Source organism: Salvelinus sp. IW2-2015, linkage group LG30 (genome assembly GCF_002910315.2).
Source record: "Salvelinus sp. IW2-2015 linkage group LG30, ASM291031v2, whole genome shotgun sequence".
Classification (NCBI taxonomy): Eukaryota; Metazoa; Chordata; class Actinopteri; order Salmoniformes; family Salmonidae; genus Salvelinus; species Salvelinus sp. IW2-2015.
This window is the reverse complement of record NC_036869.1, coordinates 14580708-14591602: the sequence shown is the minus strand read 5'-3', so window position 1 is coordinate 14591602 and position 10895 is coordinate 14580708. Positions and strand designations below refer to the sequence as shown.

General features: G+C 44.1%; 1 pseudogene; it reads right to left on the bottom strand.

The window, feature by feature from the left end:
* Window positions 1–7011, bottom strand: LOC111954827 (tRNA-dihydrouridine(47) synthase [NAD(P)(+)]-like; annotated as a pseudogene).
* Window positions 7012–10895: the final 3884 nt, after the last annotated feature.

Here is a 10895-nt window from a genome sequence, read left to right as displayed (position 1 = left end):
TCATTTCTGCGTACCTTTAACTCGGATCTCGTACCTGCGTACATGGACAGAGAATTACGTAGTTGTACGCAAAATGCGTGTATTTTGGCAGGTCTGGTTTACAACCAGAGCTGGAGTCAATTAAAGATGCACTATGGTGAAATCACGCCGCCATTTCATGGTTGCAAAAATTCGAATAGTTTGCCTAATTTCACTTTATGTGACAAAACAAGCAAGTATAGTGTAGAGAATCATTGTACCATCTCAACCGCTGTGAAATATATTTTATTTAACCAAACATTTTCAGCTGGTGTACAGAACCGAAAGTAAGAGACGTAAAAACGACCAATTAGCATAGAAATAGCTCACATAGAACATATCTACTGCTTTTTAGACTTGCTTTCAACTAGAATAACAGATCTATAACTTACATTTCTATGTGTATTTGGTCAGGTCGTCCCAAAAAGTAACATATTGCAGCTTTAAGGCAGCGGCTCTCAAACCTCACCTCAGGGACCCCCAAACTTTCCATGTATATTAACTAATCCACAGCAAGCATACCTGATTACAATTGTCAACTAATCATCAAGCCCTTGACTAGGTGAGTTAGTTCAGGGCTACAACAAAATTGTGAAATGTCTGGGGGGTCCCCGAGGAGAGGTTTGAGAACCACTGAGTTAAGGGTTAAGGGACTGAATTGGACGTGCGTCCCATCTCAAATCAACCCTTAGCCCAAGGTTCGTACAGACAGTGGCAAGTCAAATTCAAGAACTTAAGTACTCTTTCAAGCACTAATACTTATTTAAAAGGACCAATTTCTAATAGTTTGTATTATGCAATTGTTTTTAGTCGCCATCAGATGGCAGTATATCACCTCAAACTCATGAAAAAATGTAATATGTACAATTCATCACAAGTTCTACTCAATAATACTTGTTTCACTACTTATTTACTGTATACATGAGTGGTAAGTCAGTACTAATGATGTAATTTGAGTAGTGATGAGCAGAGTTTTGGGAGATGCCTACTGGTGAACACACATTTCCTATTCGCATTACTACACAATTCCAGCTAAATGACTATTGTATTTCTATTGGGCATTTGGGAATCTACTACTTAATAGGTAAGAAAAAGAGTCTTGCTCAGACTGGCAGCTTTAGTGTCGCCGGTCGGGAGAAGGGCGGGTGGGCTGTGTGAGGTAACCGGCACGTGAACGGCAACCAGAACGGCAGGAGCACGGCTGCCGCTTGATAAAGTGAATGAGGCAAAAAAGCTCTGGAGAGAAAAAGTCACAATGTAGAACTGGCGCCAGTACAGGATGCAGCGTTGTCTTTCCCCCTCCAGGGCCGATTCACCCATGCTAGCAATGTCAAAGTCCGACGCATTTATTGCACTTACACTGTGTGGGTTGGGTCCAGTGATGTAGTGGTAAAAGAAGAAAAAAAATGGGTAAACTAATACTGACCAAAAACTTAAAACACAACATGTAAAGTGTTGATCCTATGTTTCATGAGCTGAAATAAAAGATCCTAGAAATGCTCCAAACGCACAAAAGGCTAGATTTAATCTATTTACATTTTGTTACGTTACAGCCTTATTCTAAAATGGATTAAATTATTTTTTCCCCCTCATCAATCTACACACAATACCCCAGAATGCCATAGCAAAAACAGGTGAAGACATTTTTACATTAAGTATTCAGACCCTTTACTCAGTACTTTGTTGAAGCACCTTTGGCAGCGTTTACAGCCTCGAGTCTTCTTGATTATGACGCTTCAAGCTTGGCACACCTTTATTTGGGGAGTTTCTCCAATTCATCTCTGCAGATCCTCTCAAACTCTGTCAGGTTGGATGGGGAGCGTTGCTGCACAGCTATTTTCAGGTCTCCCCAGAGATGCTCGATCGGGTTCAAGTCTGGACTCTGGCTGGGCCACTCAAGGACATTCAGAGACTTGTCCCGAAGCCACTCCTGCATTGTTTTGGCGGTGTGCTTCGGGTCATTGTCCTGTTGGAAGGTGAACCTTCGCCTCAGTCTGAGGCCCTGAGCGCTCGATCAGGTTTTCATCAAGGATCTCTCTGTCCTGACTAGTCTCCCAGTCCCTGCCGCTGAAAAACACCCCCACAGTATGATGCTGCCACCACCATGCTTCACTGTAGGGATGGTGCCAGGTTTCCTCCAGACGTGATGCTTGGCATTCAGGCCAAAGAGTCATGTCATGTACCTTTTACTGAGGAGTGGCTTCCGTCTGGCCACTCTACCATAAAGGCCTGATTGGTGGAGTGCTGCAGAGATGGTTGTCCTTCTGGAAGGTTCTATCTCCACAGAGGAACTCTGGAGCTCTTTCAGAGTGACCATTGGGTTCTTGGTCACCTCCCTGATTAAGGTCCTTCTCCCCCTATTGCTCAGTTTGGCTGCGCGGCCAGCTCTAGGAAGAATCTTGGTTGTTCCAAACTTCTTCCATTTAAGAATGATGGAGGCCACTGTGTTCTTGGGGACCGTCAATACTTTCCGAATGCACTGTCTATTCTTTTCCATTAAGATACCAACCTTGCCAGCATAATACCCGAAACTTCAGTCTCTCTAGCCTTCATGGCGTCATCGTAAACAAAATGTCCCCATTACCTGCATAGAAGAGAGATTAGGTTTAACAGGTGCACACACAAACATGCATGCAGGAACATACACACTTTGTGAGATTGAGATGCCGGGCAACCCATCCTCCATTACAGAGCTTACTACTCGCCAATGTTCAATCAACAATGAATAAACTTGAACTCAGTGTGAGGATCACCTTCCAGAGGAACATCAGATTCTGCAGCATACATTGTTTCAATGAGACTTGGCTTTCCTTCGACAACCAAACGGATTGTATACAACCAATGGGTTTTACAGTTCATCGAGGGGACAGAAAGCAGGCTTTCTCTGGCAAGAACAAAGGCGAAGGGCTCCATTCTATGATCAACAACAAGTGGTGCGACAGGGGAAATGTACAGGAACTTGCAAGGTTCTGCTCTCCCAACTTGGAATACTTGGTCATCAAATGTCGCCCTTTTTACCTTCCGAGAGAGTTCTCAGGAAATATCGCTAAATGCGGCAGGTAGCCTAGCAGTTAAGCTCTTTGGGCCAGTAACCAAAAACATTGTAGGTTATGTCACATTTTACATTGTTGGTCATGTCACACAGTTATGCCACATTTATGAACCCTTTATAAAGCATGACATACGGTTATAGATGATTTGTAAAACATTTGTGGTATTTATGAAACCTTTATAAACTGCGCGTCATTTAAAGCGGGACCATTATTTTTATTGTTTCTTTCACTTCCCTTTGGCTTGCGCTGTTGGAGCTCGGAGTTTAAGAATTTCACTGTTATTACATCTGCATCTGACTAATAAAATCTCTAAATCTAACTCACCAAAGAGTGGGAGCTAACGAGTTGGGAGCAGGTATTAATGCAGTCCCAGTCAGCTGGCTTGGTATAGCGCTGTTCCCTGGACCTGCCATGCAACTGCATAGATACTTGAAATTACTCTTATGCTACACATCCCTGACACAACCAAGACCCCAACAATACACAACAGTTTACTTAGGCTAGATCGATTTACGATTCAGCATTACATTCAGACACACGTACAGTGATCATGGACACCACCCACTTCTTCATCTCTGGGATGAGTTTGTGCGCGATGTTGGCCTTATCCTGAACGCCGGTACGAATCTTGACAGTCAATGGAACATCCAGAACCAGAGGACAGAACAACCAAGTCCCTTTACATACCAGAACTGAGTTCAAGTAATATTTATTTTCTTTCAAATGCTTTGAGCGTTTTATTGAGCCTGCATCGAGTGCAACATCTCCAATACCATCGTTGAGCAAATAAGGAATTCGCTTACAGAGTTCATTCCTTGGATGATTTGCTCAAACTCGTTGGTGCACGTCATCAGGCCACAACCTCCACCCTAAAGAAAGGGAAGACCATATTAATCATCTGTTTTAGAGGGATGGTTTCCCCAGACACAGATTAAGACTAATCCTGGACTAAAAAGCAAACTCAATGGAGAATGTCCATTGAAATACCTTATTTTGGTCCACACGCGATAGGTTCAGAAGTTTATACCTTCTTGCACACAAGGTCAATGGGACACCCCGAGTTGATGTCTACGTCGATGTTGTTGTTGAGTAGCTCTGTACATCTGGTCATTGCGTCAGGAAAGCATCCCTCCACCTAAAATGTTTAATTAGCAGACTTTTAGTACAGACCAAGGCCTTAAAGCTAGAATCCTTAGTTGCTACATTTTTTTAATGTAGCAACTAAACGCATAGATTCTTAAATAATATAAGTTGTAAATGCCTCATGAGCTTAGTTCAACTGCTGTACCTCACCAGAACCCCAAATATAAGCTTGTTTTACTCCAATGTTTTAAACAAAGTAAATGTAAACAAACACTATAGCCTCTAAACATGGTTAAAATTGTAATTGTATTATTTTATTATCATTTTGGCATTCTTGTCAGTCCTTGCATCCATAGCTCTGTCTATCCCTCAGCTTTAAAAAAAAACATAGGTGGGGTGACTTTGTTATTGTTTCAATTAAGGATTTTACCTTTAAAATGTAACAGTTTCAAATACCTTTACTTTGAGCTCAAATTCCCAGGAGGACAAATCTGAAATGGACTAAAATGATCCCCATCTTTCCCATTCATTTCAGACTGAGGCAAATAGCTAGATCCACACACAAACGAGAGACATAGACTAACCTAAAAAAATGTCTGAAACTTTGGAGTGATCTACTACCACTTCCACGACTATCACTTTTAGAACCGGCATGGGGTGGAACAAGCTTAAGCATACTGCCCAGAACAAAGTGCAATGGACAGGAGTTATCGATGGCCTATGCTCCCTGAGTATTCAGATTATCATTGCTAATCCGGTTGAAAAAAAATACTAATCTAAGTATTACTTTCAGCCTGGTCTTTTGAGGAGCGCCCATTCGGACGACTGGCCCTGCAGCAGGTTGGTACACATGGCCATCTCCCCACGTAGCAAAATACCTTGCACTGTGTTTCAGACAAGCAGCTCAAACGTACCAGCTTCTTTTCATATTGTAGTAGCTTTATGACATCAGCATCAGTCAACGCCCAATGGTCTTCACTAGAGCCAGGTTCTCCTGGCTAACCTGCAATTTTTCAAAAGGTAAACTTGTCAAGGAAAAACTTCTAGACACGATAAAATAAATTCACAGCCATGGGAAGAGCTTCCCCCCTTTAAAAAAAAATATTTTTATTTTTTATCGCACAGATCTATTATATTTCCCAGCCAGGCAGTTTTTTCCTTGCCACTGTCACCAGTCACCTCTAATTGCTGAACCTCCAATGAGCAACAGTTATCAGCTATGGGAGAGAAAACATTGAACTCTCAGATAATTAACATGTACACCTGATCAGCATGAAAATCAGATTATAAATATTTAACAATTTAATGAATCCATTAATTTATTCTAACACTCTGCACCTGATAATCCTTACAAACTGTAAAGCTACTTGAAGTAGAGTTTGGCATTGAGAGTTGTACACAAAGAAAACTGACCAAACAAAAACATATGGCCAATTCTGCAGCTAAAAACAGTGAAATTACTGCGAATCAGTCGGTGATACATCACACCACAACAGAAGCAAAAGGGGAGGGACCTACCTGAATTTGTCCAATAGAAACTCTTTTTGTTGCAAACCATTTTCTGTTACAAAACATTTTGCTACGGTGTGTGACTAATGAATACAACCCAGGCGACATACCGTTCCCACATAATGGCAGACCCACCAAGCCTTACCGTTCTCTGCTGCTGCAGCCTTTTCCTGCTTTGTGTCCACCTTTGAAAATGGTCTTCATGTAGGCGTCAGACGCTGTAAAGGGGACCACCTTCTTGCGGAGGCGCCACTGTAGGTCCTTGTCCAGGCTATTCCTCACTGGCGTTCTCCTTTCCATGGCTTTCACACGCTCCTCGTTCACCAGGTTTTTGAGGTCAGCGCTGGTGTGGGCCCAGGCAAACTGGCAGCTCAGGCCGTAGTGGCACTTCCCAAAAGTGTCAGAGGTAGCAGTGCTCTCCAACGTCGGCGGGCTTGGAGTCCATGTTTATTTTTCTATTTTACTTTTATTTAACTAGGCAAGTCAGTTAAGAACAAATTATTATTTTCAATGACGGCCTAGGAACAGTGGGTTAACTGCCTTGTTCAGGGGCTTAACGACAGATTTTTACGTTAGCTCGGGGATTCAATCTTGCAACCTTTTGGTTACTAGTCCAACACTCTAACCACTAAGCTACCTGCCACATGTACACCACAATGTCATGGAAGAACTTGCATTTGTCGCCGTAGACACATTTGGTCTCACGCTCCTGGGGGGAAAAAAATATAAAATTGGTGTTGATAAACAATTAGGTCTACAGAAAACTCAATTGAGCATGCTCCTGATAGGTAAAGGAAAAGCATCACTGAATGACTTGGGGGGATTTATAAGATGAAAAGTCCCAGGTTGCATGAAAAGTAGTTGGCCCTTTCATCTATCCCCTAAAGTGGCATTCCTACCTGAATAATGGAAGGACAGTCTGTTTTCGTTGCTCGTGGGTTTCATGTGCGGCCTGGACTTGTCCTGCCCTCGCATTCGCTTGCTGTCCTGTTTCCCCGTCCTCTCCTGCTCATCCGGGTCCATTTTCATTTTTTTCTCTTGAGACTCTTCCATAGAGTCCTCTGCCGTCTCCTTTGGTTCTGCATCACCGCTGGCCTTGTCACCGTTAGGACCCTTCCCTTCAGAGTCCAGTAATTCATGGAACTGTTCCATCCGTACTCATGTCAGACTGGTGATGGTCTGGGGCAGGGGTGGCCAATTGTATTCACATAGGGCCATTGTGGGTGCAGGCTTTTGTTCCAGCCAAGCACACTTACTGAGTTTTAACGGCAGCTCTGCCTTTATCAGTCCCATTCATCCCATGCCCATGGCTTTCTGTGGGTATATTTGGGGTTGTCTCAGTCTCCATAAATCCCTCTGAAATAAACATCTCATTAGACTAATAGTGGCTAGGATAGGATAAAGTAATCCTCCTAACCCCCCCCTCCCCCTTAAAAGAGTTAGATGCACTATTGTAAAGTGGTTGTTCCACTGGATATCATAAGGTGAATGAACCAATTTGTAAGTCGCTCTGGATAAGAGCGTCTGCTAAATGACTTAAATGTAAATGTAAATGTAATGATTAGTTGGTAAACTAGCTAGCATTATTTGCTAACGTGGCAGACAGTTGCTTGCTTGCTTGCACACTTAGAGTAGACACTGGGCTCAGCCTTTGGCTGGCTTGAACATGGGTGGTATCTTTACTTACAATGCATTATGGCTAGCTAGAAATCCATGTGTCCGCAACAGAATACTACTGCAATGTGTCAGTAGCACACATTCTGAAAAGCAATAACCATAGGTATTATGATAAACATTAAATGCACTATGCATTATATGGGTTGAATGCTGTAACAACACAGAATTAAAAAATGTATGAAAGACAAAGTCAACATTTTAGTAGTTCTTCAAAGTATATAAGGCATGTGACTGCTGAATACCAACTATCAATCAATTAGATCATGTATTTTTAGGCAGAGATACCTCGCAAAGCAACTGCTCTCCTCTGGATTGCATAAAATGTAGCTAGCATAAAAAGAAACACAGACCTGACAAGTGGGCTTGCAATAGATTATGGTCATTGTAGTTAATTACCACGTTTTCTGCGCTAAACTGTATCGAATATTTGGGCTTGATCTGATTCATCTCTGGTGAAACTTTATTGAGCTCACAAAAAAACTAAAACGAAATTCAATTCAATTTTTTGAACCAACGATGGTCAATTAGTACTTTAAAAACCGAAAGATAACCGAAATGTTCATCGCTGATATTTAAAAAAAATAACGGGTTTTTAAAAATTGTGTCGAGGTATTTTGGTATTTCAGACAACAGAGGACGCTGTTGCCTGATGAAGATTTGGGCTCAAAATAGTTACATGGCTTCACATCCATGGCCTGACGCCTGACTACACATCCCCACGCCCACTTGCCGAACGCAATTCGCTTCGGTGCCCCGCCACAACATTGTAGCAGATTCGCGGGGTAGCACCAACCGGGACTCCAAACCGGGTTCAGCAACTATCAACGCAACACCAGTTACGCCAAGAGATCCAAAGAGGTCGCTACAATAACAAACATCCTATGTGTGCTGGCATGATGTTACTGAGATGAACATACGTTAAATTACTTTGTGTGTGTACTGTGGGTGCTTCTGTATTCTCGGCACAGGTTTAAGCCATGTTATATTATGTATTCAGAGGCCTTTTCCCTTCAGCAGAAAGACCCCCGCTAGTGATAGTGGCTTACATTTAACATGAACCACTTCAGTCACACGAGGTAAAACTTTCTGGGGAACAGGTCTAGGCACCAACTTTGAAAAGGGTCTTGTTTTGCTCTTTCAAGAGAGAAATGGTAGGTTGTTAATCCTTCAGCCTGAATAATATCTGTAGGCTCTTGTTTCTCTGGCCTACAGTCCAGTTAGCCTTGTTTATTCAAGTGTACTGAACCAAAATATAAAAGCAACATGCAACAAGTTCAACTATTTTACTGAGTTACAGTTCATATTAGGAAATCAGGCAATGTAAATAAAAACATTAGGCCCTAATCTATGGATTTTACATAACTGAGCAGGGGCACAGCCTGGGAAGGCATCGGCCCACCCACTTGGGAGCCAGTTACAACAGATGTAACTGAGGAGTATTTATGTCTGTAATAAAGCCCTTTTATGAGGAAAAACGCATTCTGATTGGCTGGGCCTGGCTCCCCAGTGAATGGGCCTGGCTCCCAAGTGGGTGGGCTGATGCCTTCCCAGGCCCACCCATTTGGGCCCAGGCCCACCCACTCAGACAATCCCGCAGGTAAATAAACCTGATGTGGCGGTCTTAGGCTGCCGTGGTTACACGACATACTGCCAAATTCTCTACAACATTTAAGTCATTTAGCAGACGCTCTTATCCAGAGCGACTTACAAATTGGTGCATTCACCTTATGATATCCAGTGGAACAACCACTTTACAATAGTGCATCTAACTCTTTTAAGGGGGGGGGGTTAGAAGGATTACTTTATCCTATCCTAGGTATTCCTTAAAGAGGTGGGGTTTCAGGTGTCTCCGGAAGGTGGTGATTGACTCCGCTGACCTGGCGTCGAGGGAGTTTTTCCACCATTGGGTGCCCAGAGCAGCGACAGTTTTGACTGGGCTGAGCGGGAACTGTACTTCCTCAGAGGTAGGGAGGCGAGCAGGCAGAGGTGGATGAACGCAGTGCCTTTGTTTTGGGTGTAGGGCCTGATCAGAGCCTGAAGGTACGGAGGTTGCCGTTCCCTCACAGCTCCGTAGGCAAGCACCATGGTCTTGTAGCGGATGCGAGCTTCAACTGGAAGCCAGTGGAGAGAGCGAGGAGCGGGTGGACGTGAGAGAAACTTGGAAAGTTGAACACCAGACGGGCTGCGGCGTTCTGGATGAGTTGTAGGGGTTTAATGGCACAGGCAGGAGCCCAGCCAACAGCGAGTTGCAGTAATCCAGACGGAGATGACAAGTGCCTGGATTAGGACTGCGCCGCTTCCTGCGTGAGGCAGGGTGTCCTCCTGGCGAATGTTGTAGAGCATGAACCACAGGAACGGGTCACCGCCTTGATGTTAGTTGAGAACGACAGGGTGTTGTCCAGGATCACGCCAAGGTTCTTAGCACTCTGGGAGGAGGACACAATGGAGTTTGTCACCGTGAGGCAAGATCATGGAACGGGCAGTCTTCCCCGGGAGGAAAGCAGCTCCGTCTTGCCGAGGTTCAGCTTGAGGTGGGTGATCCGTCATCCCCCACTGATATGTCTGCCAACAATGCAGAGATGCGATTCACCACCTGGTTATCAGAGGGGGGAAAGGAGAAGATTATATTGTGTCTGTCTGCATAGCAATGATAGGAGAGACCATGTGAGGATATGACAGAGCCAAGTGACTTGGTGTATAGCGAGAATAGGAGAGGGCCTAGAACAGAGCCCTGGGGGACACCAGTGGTGAGAGCACGTGGTGCGGAGACAGATTCTCGCCACGCCACCTGGTAGGAGCGACCTGTTCAGGTAGGAACGCAATCCAAGCGTGGGCCGCGCCGGAGATGCCCAGCTCGGAGAGGGTGGAGAGGAGGATCTGATGGTTCACAGTATAAAGAGCCGATAGGTCTAGAAGGATGAGAGCAGAGGAGAGAGAGTTAGCTTTAGCAGTGCGGAGCGCCTCCGTGACACAGAGAGGAGCAGTCTCAGTTGAATGACTAGTCTTGAAACCTGACTGATTTGGATCAAGAAGGTCATTCTGAGAGAGATAGCAGGAGAGCTGGCCAAGGACGGCACGTTCAAGAGTTTTGGAGAGAAAAGAAAGAAGGATACTGGTCTGTAGTTGTTGACATCGGAGGGATCGAGTGTAGGTTTTTTCAGAAGGGGTGCAACTCTCGCTCTCTTGAAGACGGAAGGGACGTAGCCAGCGGTCAAGGATGAGTTACAACGACATTGGAGGCTGCTTATGGTAGAGAAAATAACATCAAATTCTCTGGCAACCGCTCTGGTGGACATTCCTGCAGTCAGCATGCCAATTGCATGCTCCATCAAAACTTCAGACATCTGTGGCATTGTGTTGTGTGACAAAACTGCACATTTTAGAGTGTCCGTTTATGTCCCCAGCACAAGGTGCACCTGTGTAATGATCATGCTGTTTAATCAGCTTCTTCACCTGCCACACCTGTCAGGTGAATGGATTATCTTGACAAAAGAGAAATGCTCACTAACAGGGATGTAAACAAATTTGTGCACAAAATTTGAGAGAAATAAGCTT